General features: G+C 40.5%; 1 protein-coding gene across 1 annotated transcript in view; it reads left to right on the forward strand.

The window, feature by feature from the left end:
* The window catches only part of SCFD2 (sec1 family domain containing 2), a 653,104-nt gene that overhangs the window by 230,802 nt on the left and 408,222 nt on the right, over positions 1-14,080 (forward strand). The window lies entirely within an intron of this gene.

Here is a 14,080-nt window from a genome sequence, read left to right on the forward strand (position 1 = left end):
CACGTGACTCATGAAGCAGATCACGTGATGAGGGTGGATCTAATTTAGCCATTTTAATTGTTGGCAAACAGGTAAAATCTGCCATTACTGCCATACTTCCCGGAAGTATTTGCTTGTGGGCTTCATGCTGCCCACAAGCAAAATGGAAAATTCCTGCAGAGATTTTTATAACTACAGATTTGCTGCCGATTCAGAATGCGGAGGAGTAGCAACCTTAAACATGTGAGTACAAGCTTGGCAGGATTAAAAGAGTTAAATTAACAGAAAAAAAAAAAAAAACACGGACCGCGGAACCCCCGCTTTAAGGTTAATAAGCATTGTCTTTGTTTGCCCTAATATGAATACCAAGTTATCTAATGCGAGAGTGGGGCACCAAGAAGAAGGGAATGTGTTATGTAGGAAGGATAATTCATGAAGATGCAGGAAAACGTCTAGGCATTCTGATTGTTTTTTTTTGGGCATTAAACTGAAAGGTACTAAGGTCACTAAAGTGCTCTAGTTCCTGAATAAGAAAGGGAAAGCCATTCTTTGGTTAGAAACATATAGAAGTACTGTAAGTCATTCAAGAGACTTGGTTTGTGAGTGGTTTTCCCAAATATTATTTAATGAATTGAGTGGTAATAAACCCAAAAAGAAAACCTTTATTATATTGCAGTCTACCAAGTCTTATGCCGCGTACACACGATCGGAATTTCCGACAAAAGTTAGATGTGAGCTTTTGGTCGGAAATTCCGACTGTGTGTAGCCTCCATCTGACTTTTTCTGTCAGATGGAGACTTTTTCTGTCAGCAAAATTTTGCGAGCTGTTCTCAATTTTTCCCAAAAGAAAATTTCTTGGAAATTCCGATCGTCTGTATGCAATTTAGACGCACAAAAAAACAAGCATGCTCGCAATCAATTTGACGCATGCTCGGAATCATTGAACTTAATTTTTCGTTGTAGTGTTGTATGTCACCGCGTTCGTGACGGTCGGAATTTTGTGTGACCGTGTGTATGCAACACAAGTTTGAACCAACATTCTGTCAGAAAAAAATCCACAGTTTTCTTGTCGGAATTTCCGATCGTGTTTCCGATTAGATGTCATAGCTGCAAATAGTTTAATCTTTTACTCTTTTTTCTTCTATTTCCATCTGCCAGAAAATCTGTTGTTGTTCTTCGACAAAACAAGCTGTCCTGCAGATGTAGCAGTTGGGGTGCTGAGATAAACCATTCAACACTGACAGGGGAGCTACAATAATCAGCTTTTATTTATTTATGTAAAACCTTTATCCCAAAAGAAATAAAACGGTTTGCGGCAACTGCTTATAACACTCCCCTTTGCCCAAACTGGCAATGCTGCTGTCCAAATGTGTTTCTGTTGCTCCCTCATCCAGAGTGTAGGCATCCTAATGCAGAAAGTGTGTTACTGGTCAGATCACCAGATGAAAACAAAAGCAGAAGCCTAAAAATAAAAAAGGAATGCAGCCGTCTCATCTACCGACCAGTATGTTGCAATATATTACCTTTTTCGTTTTGGGTTTAATACTGCTTTAAGGCATTGACCGAATGTTCATTGCTAAGATGTACAGGTATGGGGGCAGCCCTGACGTGTCCCTTTTGGATATGGGTACTGAATCAATGAAAAGTCAACTCAACCTGATGCTGGCAGTGGGAGGTATAAAGTGCCATTATTCTGTTCATGAAGGCTGTAAGCAAGCCTGTTTGGATTAAAATCTGCAGACTTTTTATTAATACTTCAAAGTGAAGGTCTGCTTTGTAAACTTGTAATATTATAAAAGGGTACATAATAAAAATACTGTTGAGAAACACTGTCTCGTTCCATATTAGAAGTATGACTTACATTCTTACTGTTCATACATTGTGTATAAGTTTACATCCAAAAAAACAGTTTGTGTTTTTATCTAAAAATATTTGTTTTCTTTGTGAATATTGCATTGTCTATGAGCAGAAAACTGCACATACAGCAAATGCCAGATTTTTACTATTCTGGGAATTGTAATAATATTGCCTAATTTATAGGTCTGCCTATAGATAGATATTCCATATGTTTAATGTCTTTAAAAGGTGCTAAGATCCAGCTGTGAGCAGAGGCCTGACACTGGCTGTAGTCCAGGCTTTTGTCTGTTTTACCACTTTTTATTAATAGTGGTGAAACCTTATGACTGTTATGCTGCCAGCACTTTCAGGGTCTATATTAAAAAATACATTATAGGTTAATTAAAGGAGAGTTCTAGCAAAGCACAGTGGTTGAATTGTTGACAATCAGAAAATGATATTTTCCACATTTATTTGTTATTACTTTATGCAGACTTTAAAATTATGTATAGAATTATGTATAGAAGTATATTCCTGAATACTATTGTTTTGTAAACATCAGCTAACCTATAGGCCTTGGATTGTATTTGATGACCACCAATCTGAATGTCTAAGGGCCCATTCACACCTGAGCGTTTTGTAGCCTGAAGCCTGAAGCTATAAAACGCTAGAGGGGAAAAAATCAATTTTTCTCAATGGAGATGGTTCACATCTCCACTCCAAAACTCCTGAAGCCGAACGCCTGAAGCTCAAACAAGTTCTGGACCCTTTTTTGTCGCTCGAATTGGGATGATTTGGGCGTTTTTGAACGTTTGTATTCCCATAGAAACTAATGGAAACGCTCGATTCAGGCGTCTAGCGCGACAACGAGCATTTCTACAGGCGTTTTATCGCTTTAATCTGTCCTGTGAAATAGAACATTCACCCAGGAAGAAGATAAAAAAAATCTACAAACATAGCAACAAATGATGAAAGAGATGATCATTTTTCCTATTGGCTTAAATAAAAAACGACAAAGTTCAAAAAAGTCGGACAACGCTGTGGGCAAATGTGGAAATACGTGCGAATACGTGCGACAAAACGCCAGAAAAAACTATACGCTCAGGTGTGAATGGGGCCTTAGAGTAGAGGCTGCAGGGGACTGGTCATACAGAGGGAGCACCTCATTCATCTACCCAAAAGAGTAACTAGAACCTTCAGGGTCCCGGTGCAAGAAGCCATGAAGGTCCCCCTGCCCCTTGGCTGGGACCCTTTCCATTAATCCTGTCAGGGCTTTATTCCTCAGGACAAATATTTTTCCACTTTTCCTAAATCCCTCCTTCTTCCCCATCCCAGCACTTATCTCCACCACCTTCACTTCCACCTCCCATCACAAATCTTCCTTTCCCATAGTCTCCCCTCTCAGAATAAATCCTCTTCCACCCCCAAATTCTCCCTCCCAGCACAACTCCCTATTCTAGTACAAATCTCCCCCCCACCACCCAATTCCCCTTTCCAAATCTCCCTTACCCCAAATTCCCCTCCCAGCACATCTCATCTCCCCACTTCTTGCACAAATTCCCTCCCCCTAATTCCTCCTTCCAGCACAACCTCCCCTCCATCGTGGAACACATCCTCTCCACTCTCCTAATCCCCTCCAGCACAAATTCTTTTAACCTCTCAAATTCCTCTTCCCAGCAAAACAGCACTCAATTCCGACACAACCCCCTCCCCCCAAGCTTCTCCATCACAAATCCTCCTTTCCCCAAATACCTCCAACCAGTACAAGTCTTTTACATAGATCCATCACAAATCCTTCCACCCAAAACCCCCTCCCAGTACAAACTCTTCCCCAGCAAACATAAATCTTCTACCACCTTCTAGTACAAATCCATATCTCCTAACGGTTTATCAAATTCCTGGTGTCCCCGAATTTTGGCTGAGTTCTGGAGGCCAGGGTCAGAGCAAGTTCTGGCATTTGGCTTCAGAAACTTGCCTGACAGGGTCATGCTAGAGTGGGCACCCTGGGCACTTGCCCTGCAGCTCTTATGGGGTGCCAGGAGTCCCAGACGCTGCGACTGCTGTTACTCAGATCACTTTGTCTCATGCAGTTCAGTGTCACTCCTCCCCGGCTCCTCCTTCTCCTGTCTACATAAGAACATCAGAGCTAAGGAGGTGGCAGCTTCAGTGAGTTCTTCTGTGAGGTGTACAGGCAGTCGGAGGAGAGCGATTCCGACTGCTATGGAAGTTGATGATCGCCATGTGTGGGACACAGGGCAGTACGCAAGAGATGCAGGGCAGGTGTCCTGGGTGCCCACAATCGCACGCCCCTGTTGGGCAAGTAACCAAAGCTCAGTGCCGAAACTTGTTCTAACACTGGGCTTCGGAATTCAGCAAAGAATCCCTAAGCCTGCTTATGCAAGTGCGATCTTTGCGACCCTGGTAGTTCCGCCACTGCATCTACCCCTAGACTTAACGAACATTTAAACCTTGCATGCAGAGGCCCCACTGCAAAATAAGTTTTTGTGTTATGCCAGAAGTGGGCCACACAGAGCCGTGCCAGTTTTAGATATGACAGGAGATGGAAGGAAGAAGAGCCACACAATGCTATTAGTCGGGGGGGGGGGGTGTCTCTGCATGCTGACCATGTATAATTTTACACCCTAAATATGGGTTTAACCTAAAACACGGTATAAACGATGAAGTTGGCATTTAAAAGGGTGACACAGGCAAAACAAATGGATAATAAATAAATGAATGCTGCTCTGAGATTGGTTTGTGATTTATACTTATTATTTTTTTTTTTTTCATGATATACAGGTCTTCCTGCCTGTTCATCTCAAGCCTTGTGCACTTTTAGTGTAGCCACAGTAGTAGCACACTATAGAAAATATAGGCAGGAGAGAATGCAGTGTATGATAAAGATGAAGGCATTTGATTCCATTTATAGGAAAGCCAAGCATAATGCAGTAGAGTAGGTTGTCAAGTGTGCAACTTTGGGATCCACATGTTCATTCTGAGTTTATTTTACGCTAAAGCCGGCCATAGATGGATCGAATTTCGGCTGGTTCAGCAGGAGCAAAACAAATTTAGATCCACCTATGGGCAGGCTGGTTGTACTGGAGTCGATCTATCAGACCTTATTACAACCTGCTTGTCTGTTTTTTTTCTGTACGATCACTTCCACTTGCTATAGCAACGCAATGATCATTGTATTCTGATTGCTGGAAAAGCTCCCACTATTAAAATACAATAGCATAGTGAGAGGGATTACCCCATCAACACTGACTGTGTTAATAGGTAAATCAAGCAATTTTCTTTACTTCAGCACGTGGTTAAAGTGAAGTAAATTGCATAATGTATGGCTAGCCTAAGGAAGAAGTTAACTTGGATCTAAACTTTTACAGGACTTGGCAACCATCTTCTTTACAGCCATGAAAATATACATGGACCAGCCATAACTTTAGGGCCACCCACTTAATATTGCGGTGGTCCCATATTTACCATCAAAACTGCCAAGACCCATCGAGACATTGATGTCACTAGACCTCTGAAGGTATGCTGTGGTATCTGGCCCCAAGCCATCAGTAGCAGATCCTTTCAGTCCTGAAATTTGTGAGGTGGGGCCTCCATGGATCCCATGGATCGGACTTGTTTTTCCAGCATATTTCTTAAATGCTTGATTGGACTGAGATCTGGAGAATTTGAAGGCAAGGTGCATTATTCTGCTGAAGGTGCCACTGCCATCAGGGAATATGCGGTTTCCATTAAGGGGTGTACTTGGTCAACAGCAATGTTTAGGTAGGTGGTACGCATCAAAGTAACATCCACATCCGCCTTTTTCCCATACTGCATCCTGATGCCATCTCTTCCCCAGGTAAGCAATGCACACACACCCGGCCATCCACATGATGTAAAAAAAAAAAGAGAGAAGGGACAGCCCACAATGAATGCGTAATAGCACTTAGCAAGCCTATGGTTGACGTCTCCACACAGGCATTTCAACCATTGTAGGCAACCTCTCCACTTCTCTGAAGCCGTCCACTTGGGAAATGATGTGACTGGTCTGGAGCGCCTTAAGGCTGCATTCACACCTGAGCGTTTTGTCACCTGAAGCGCAACGCTCAAAAACGCTAGAGGGGAAAAAATACATTATTCCCTATGGAGATGGTTCACATCTCCACTCCAAAACGCCTGACGCCGAACGCTTGAAGCTCAAACAAGTCGGGCTGTTTGGGCGTTTTTGAGCGTTTCCATTTCCCATAGAAAGTAATGGAAACGCTCGATTTAAGCGACTAGTGCGACAACGAGCGTTTGCTACGGGCGTTTTGTCGCTTTAATCAATAGAACATTTCACCCAGGCAGAAGATAAAAAAAATCTACCAACATAGCAACAAGTGATGAAAAGATGATAATTTTTCCTATTGGCTAAAATAAAAAACGTCGAAGTACAAAAACATCGGACGACGCTGTATGCAAACGCGCAAATAAGCATAAATACGCGCGACCAAACGCCAGAAAAAAACAGCGGAAAAAACGACCGAACGACCTACGCTCAGGTGTGAATGCAGCCTTAGGATAGGTAAGTATAGCCATCTTCCTTTCACAGGGTTGTTAGAATAGGAGTTGGAATAAGGGGTGGGTGCAGGTTTAAGCATAGTTAGGAATAGCCAGGACTTTCACTTCAAAGTTTCCATAGAAATAGTAATTTAAAATGTGATTATGAAAAAAAAAAAACATAAATAAAGAATGAAAATTAAAAAAAAAAAAAAAATTAGAGTTCAGGTAAATTTTTTAAATATTTGAATCGTGCTGTAACATTCATATACAAAAATATGTGTGTGTCTTGATATGTTAAGGTTAATTAGTTCAAAAAACATACATATGATTTTGAAGTACATATAATGGAACAAAATATCAATCATCCTTAGTAAAGACTAGGAGGGATAGGCGATTGGCCTCCGGATAGCTGTGGTAAATGAAATCAACCTGATGGAACAATAAATCGCTGCATTAAAATGAAAGAAGGAACCTGTTTTTATTTGCAATATTTTTGGTACTCACAAGCCTACAACACGTTTCTGGCCTCCTTGGATGAGCAACTGTGACTGTGCATGCGTACCCAACCCCCCCTTTTTTTTAAGTTTTCTGTTCTTTATCTGCCATTTCTTATAGAGTCTGTTCATTCTCTTCTTCTCACTGTTGCTTGTTTGCCATCTAACCTCCGTGATGTCATGCTTTTTCCTATTTTCCTTTTACTGAAAATTTTTACTTGTACACCGACCTCTTGGTGAGCCTATTATTACATACTGCTACACTTCTACAGAATATTGAAATTCTCAGTTGCTGCTCAGGCATTACCCTTCATGTTTTGTACTATGCCTATGGCTTTATTTCATTATATGTTTGTGTAACAGTTTTGAATATTATACCCTCAATCGATACTGGAATTCTATTGTTTTGCTGGTGTGCAAAATAAATAAAACTTTAGATGAAAAAAAAAATGTGGTCACCAAACATGCTAGCAAATAAACAAAATTTAAAAAAAATATATTTTAAAAGTCACATTGACATTAGACATTAAGCACAGATATTTCAGGCAGTAAAATAATAGTACATGTCAAAATTTGAAGGACATTTTTGTATTCGTCACATCAGCTACAAAGTTAATTATCAAAGTTAACGCAGCAACTTATAAGCTGTGTTCAACTTTCTGATCAACCCATATACTAAGGTGTGAACATATCTTAGGAGAAAGATACCACCATCTCCAGAGGGTCCATTCCCATGAGCAACATTTATAATACTTCCCCAATTCCAGGTGATGGCCAAGTTTGACTTTCCACATTTATACAGACAAAAGATCATGCTTTGTGCGGAGACCAAATATTTAGAAATCTGTTCCCCTGCCATGTGGGTAATTTTCCTAAAGGAATGTATTAAGCTTTATTTCTTTTAGCCATTCTCCGATTGAAGGTTGAGAGATCCATTTTCTAGTTATCAATACATTCACCACAAAAGAATTCTAACCACTGCAGTTAAAGTGTGGCTTTCCAGGACCGAGGTGTGTAGATATCACAAGATACAAATAAGAGGGTCAGCACAAATTGACATGAAGCACTGTGTTAAAAGATTTGTATGCCTTTGTCCAAGTATCTCACAAGTTTGAAACATCTGCAAAGAAGAAGCAATATGTACACATAAACTAATGCCACGTACACACGATCGGAATTTCCGACAACAAATGTTCGATGTGAGCTTTTGGTCAGATTTTTCAACCACGTGTAGGATCCATCGGACATTTGCTGTCGGAATTTCCGACAACAAATGTTTGAAAACTGGTTCTCAATTTTTCCGACAACAAAAAAATTATTGTCGGAAATTCCGATCGTGTGTATGCAATTCCGACGCACAAAAATCCTACGCATGCTCAGAATCATTGTAATTCTTTTTTCTCGGCTCATCATAGTGTTGTACGTCACCGCGTTCTTGACGATCAGAATTTCTGAGCAACATTTGTGTAGCTGTGTGCATGCAAGACAAGTTTTTAGCCAACATCCGTCGGAAAAAAAATCTACGGTTTTGTTGTCGGAATGTCAGATCGTGTGTACACGGAATAAGAGTTTAGGTATATAATATATGCAGAAAGAAAAGTTGTGTCAGCCTGTCTGTTGTTTGAAGAAAGTGACACGAACAATATTTATTGCAATATCTCCCCCTGAAGTTTTTCCAAAATATCACTCAGATCTTTCTACCATCTGCACTGCAAATTTATTTGGATAGTAAGGAGATGAGAGTATAAATATTAGATTCGACCTTTAGAATTGACTGTCTTGACGAGTTTATCCATTATAGGGTTTGCGTACTTGAATTTGGAGGGGCAAAAAAATATTGAGGGTGTGAACTGTCGAGGATGTCCCCAAAATAAGGCAAGCAGAGGGAAAAAAACACCAGTATTGCCTGTGAGCTCCCTTTTTTCTATTACTTACTTGTGGAGGTGACCATCTTATTGGACGAGCAGGACTTGGGCCTCATACACACGGTAGGTTAACCAGAGGACAACGGTCTGATGGACCGTTTTCATCGGTTCAAACCGATCGTGTGTGGGCCCCATAGGTTATTTAACCATTGGTTAAAAAAAAGCCAACTTGCTTTAAATTTAATCTATGGATTCCTAACCGATGGGAAAAAAAAATAACATTAGTAGGCACAACCATCGGTTAAAAATCCACGCATGCTCAGAATCAAGTCTACGCATGCTTCGTTTTTTTCAGCACGTCGTTGTGTTTTACGTCACCGCGTTCTGACACAAATGTTTTTTTAACCGATGGTGTGTAGGCACGACGGACCATCAGTCGGCTTCATCGGTTAACCTAGGACAACGGTCCATCAGACCGTTCTCATCGGATGGACTGATCGTGTGTTTGAGGCTTTAGTTTTCTCATGTCAGAACTGCCACAATGATGGCTGGTGGAAGAAGAATATATAAAATTTTGCAAGAGGGGTGCAAAAAAAGAACAGATTCACAGAATGGATGAAGTAGAAGCAGGAGAATGCATGCACTACTTCTAGGACACAGTGAGCAGCTCAATAGTGACGTCATAAACACTCACTCCAAATCTTATGAGGCTAGTAATCGGAGGCACAGTGCCTTAGATGGTCTTACTCTGTAGATATACTATCAGGCTAAGGATACAGGAAGTAGACTGCTATTTTTTTAGGGGTTAGTCAACACAAAATAAAAAATATATATAATAATTCTTATAAGGTTTTCGTGCCTCAACACTCAGACAGAAGCAAAAAAAACAAACAAAAGAACAAGGTTTTGATCACTCTTACCTCTCAGAATGTCAAAGTGTTCGCAGACAAGGCTCTCGCTGACTCTACTATACTTTATCGTATTATTTCATGTGGCACTTACTAGATTAACTTTAACAAAGGGCTTGGTACTAATGATATGTTTTCATACAGAATGCTATCGGAAACACAAGCTGTGCACTGTTCGGGCACTCTCAACTACTTGTCATCCCAGTTACTGGCTGCATAGTTGTATTACTTTTCAAGACTTAGTATAGTTGAATCATTACCTCCAGCTTCATGTTCAAGCATTTATTGTTGGGATTCTTGACGTCTCAAGTGTTATCCTTGGAGGAAGACATACAGTACACTGTTTTTTTTTTTTTTTACAGTTTCACATTTTCTTATTATTCAGGGCAGTAATTGGCACAGGGCATTTGTGAACCAGTTGACTAGGGCAGCAAAGTAACATAGAATTACAAAGATGTAAGGTATTCAATGCATACACATTTTCTTGTATTTATGCTTTGCTGGCTACCACTGAAAAACAGTGATTCATCTGCAGGGATACGGGGCTGCTGGGAGGAATTACAAGATGCTGTTATTTAATTAACATGTAGCTCTTGTTAGATGGTTTATCCACTTCATTTGCAGCTATGTATGTAAAGCAGACCTCATTCTACCCTCAGCAGAATGGAGCACCATTTAAAAAAAAAGCCTTGTTCATATTTATATATGTATTTTTTTTTTATATTTACAATTTAAAAGTCTGGCTGTACAATTCAAGTGTGTGTGTGTGTGTTTGGTGGTGGGGGGGGGTGAGCAAGCTCACCTACAAACAGGTTGGGAGCAGAAGTCTGGAGATGCCTTCTAGGTTCTAGGGAGCATTTAGTATGGAGGAAGAAAGGGTACTTAAACCCCATTTTTTTTTAAACTGCACATGCTCTCTTCTCCAGCAACAAAGAACCAACAAGCAAACTATTTGGTTGCCTGTGGCTATACTTCAGCTTACTGTCTCCTGGGCCCATACCACATCTGTGTTGTGTCCTCCCCATTCTAACCTGGCATCTTCTGTTTTAAGTCAAATGTGGTGTGCTGGAGAAGGGGGCAAGTTATAGCACCCATTGGTTGAGAAGGCAATGGGATTTGGAGCAGCTTTAGCTATAGTTCTCTCATGAGTCCCTCTCTCCTATTAATGATGGGTGTTGCTACAGTGGGGAAAATAATTATTTTACCCCCAAAAGATTTTGTAAATTTGCACACTTACAAAGAAATGAAGGGTCTATAATTTTTATCACAAGTGTATTTTACATGATAAAGACAAACAATACTATAAATTAAGTTGCAGTTCAATGAGTATAATAAGTATTTGATCCCAAAGCAAAACATGACTAAGAGCCGGTTCATACTGCGGCGGCACGACTTCGGGGGCGACTCTGCAAGTCGTCCTGAAGACGACTTCAGAGGTGATTAGCAGAATGACTTCTGTATAGAAGTCAATGCAAATTGCCCCGAGCTGCCCCCGAAGTCGTACAAGAACCTTTTTCTAAGTCGGAGTGACTTGCGTCGCTCCTATTAGAACGGTTCTATTGCATAGAATGGGACGCGCAGCCGCCTGACGAGTCGCCTCAGTGTGAACCGGCTCTTAGAACTTGTTGGAGAAACCCTTGTTGGCAAGCACAGAGGTAAGACATTTCTTGTAGTTAGTGACCAGGTTTGCACACATCTCAGGAGAGATTTCGGTCCACTCTTCTTTACAGATCTTGTTCCCTCCTTGGATATTCACAGAAGGGAGGAAAAAAAAAAACAGGAATTGTTAAACAATTATTTGTACATTAAACGACAGTTGGCAGTCCTGCCAAGCAGAAGAATTCCTGATCCAAATGAACTGCCCGATCCAAATGGTTACCAATCAATCAGCATCATCAGCAATGCCCAACTATGCTGGAAGCAGCTGAACTCAAAAGTAATAGATTGACCTTGTCTGTGCAGTGTTTGACAGAGCTGTCTAAATCACAACAGTATTGCAGATCGTTTGACAGGTAAAACAGTTACATATATTTATGTCTACCTTGAATTTAGCTGTTAGTGTGCAGTTTCATTTTAATTTGAGTTGTTTGTAATTCTCAAACTCACCCATCATGCTTACAGTACTGGGAGTGTACTTCTGTGAACCTGAACTGTGTAACTTCTTTGTCCAAAATGTCACTTTTTATAAAAAATAAATAGGCATACCTTGCGAGCCCCACATACAGACAGTATAGTAACTTGCTGACTTTACAAGATCCACAAGCAGTATCCCAACTGACTAAAAAGACTCAGAACAGAATCATTATATTGTTTTTTTCTGGCTTAAAAATATTTTCTTTTTATAAGCCTTGTTACACCATAAAAGCCCTCCTAATAACATTAAGAGAGTAAATGTTAGTAAAAGTGAAGAGTGAAAGTAAACTCAACTCCACCTGTGGAAACAGGGAGTGGCAAATAGGGCCTGGACTGATCTAATTATATAACTTGAAACTGGAAAATGTACCAAAGTACAAAAAATTATTAATAAACAATAATCCAGCATTAGCAGTCACATTGACATTTCCACAAAAGGTTGACACATACAGTGAGGAAAAAAAGTATTCGATCCTCTGCTGATTTTAGACATTTTCCCACTGACGAAGAAATGATCAGCCTATAATTTTAATAGTAGATTTATTTTAACAGTGAGAAACAGAATAACAACAAAAATATCTAGAAAATGCATTTAAAAAAAAATATAAATAGATTTGCATTCAAATGAGTGAAATAAGTATTTGATCCCATATCAATCAGCAAGATTTTTGGCTCTCATGTGTCTTTAATACAGGTAATGAAGGGAGTGCTCCTAAGCTTGTTACCTGTATAAAAGAAACCTGTCCACAGAAGCAATCAATCAATCAGATTCCAATCTCTCCACCATGGCCAAGACCAAAGAGCTGTCCAAGGATGTCAGGGAGAATATTGTAGAGCTACACAAGGCTGGAATGGGCTACAAGACCATCACCAAGCAGCTTGGCGAGGGGGTAACAACAGTTGGTGCGATTATTCTCAGATGAAAGAAACACAAAATAACGATTAATCTCCCTCGGTCTGGGGCTCCATACAAGATCTCACCTCGTGGAGTTTCAAAGATCATAAGAACAGTGAGGAATCAGCCCAGACCTACACGGGAGAATCTCTTCAATGATTTCAAGGCAGCTGGGACTATAGTCACCAAGAAAACAGAAATGTCTGACCTCTGTGATTGCCAAAATGGATTTTGCCACCAAGTACTAAGTCATGTTTTACAAAGGGGTAAAATACTTATTTCAATCATTAAAATGCCATTCGATTTTATAACTTTTTTGAAATGCGTTTTTCTGGAATTTTTGTTGTTCTTCTGTCCCTCACTGTTAAATAAACCTACCGTTAAAATTATAGACTGATCATTTCTTTGTCAGTGGGCAAATGTACAAAATCAGCAGGGGATCAAATACTTTTTTCCCTCGGCTTTAGAGAGCGACAGGAAGACTGTAGTACATGTGTTTGGGAATCCCTCTCCTGTATACCAGTTAAGGAATAGATTACCAACAACATAGAATTGGATGAATTGTACACTTTGTCAGGACCAGGATCCAAATCTACAACCACTGCTACATCCAGAAATGTCTCTTCTTGCTGAGCCACCTGAGAAGCTGGACAGCTCCCCATCTGATCATTTGGCCAATCTTGACTTGTCTCCTGTTTATGGTGAATCTTGAACTCTTTCCTCCTTTCATGAACTTCCTGATTCAAGCCATGTCTCTGCACTTCCTGTTTGCCAGATTATTGTACTCTCTCCAGCCGATATGCTGCATCCCTGCTCATTTGCATCCCTGCAGCTGTCGTAATCTGCTCTACCACTCGTTACCAACCTTTGGCTTGTTCTTCAACTACGCTTGATCCCCATATGCTTCTGCTTGATCCCTAAAAGCTACTGGACCCTGGCTTGCTCACCTCCAGGTGAAGTGATCCCGAGGACCTTGACCCGGTACTAACACGTATGAAAGCTCATCTCCTCCATCGGGAGCTCTGGTGAATACTAGTCAGTGCTTAAAACCCAAACCTTGGGTGAGCCGGCATTATCCAGCAGGGTGACCTGCTTGTTTACCTATCCTGCTGGTAGATGGGAGGCTCTCTACTGCTATAGCAGCTTTTGGTGTGTAGAATGTATAAGTACATGCTATACTTCTGTAGGTGTTGTCATATGATGACTACATGTACTGGTATCTGTCTTAAACACCCTGATTTGCTATCATGTTTCTCTAGGCAATGGGCTTGATTACTTTTAGCTTAAGTTAGGTAATGTTGGCCATTATGAGCAGTGCAGTGGTTCGCCCTTTGTGGATAACAGCTTGGGAATGTTTAGGAATGTTTGTACAACTAATGGAGCAAAATATTTTCTAGCGTGTACAAAGTACATTTTTGATCTAATATTTTA

The sequence above is a fragment of the Rana temporaria genome, chromosome 1, assembly GCF_905171775.1.
Source record: "Rana temporaria chromosome 1, aRanTem1.1, whole genome shotgun sequence".
NCBI classification, from domain to species: Eukaryota; Metazoa; Chordata; class Amphibia; order Anura; family Ranidae; genus Rana; species Rana temporaria.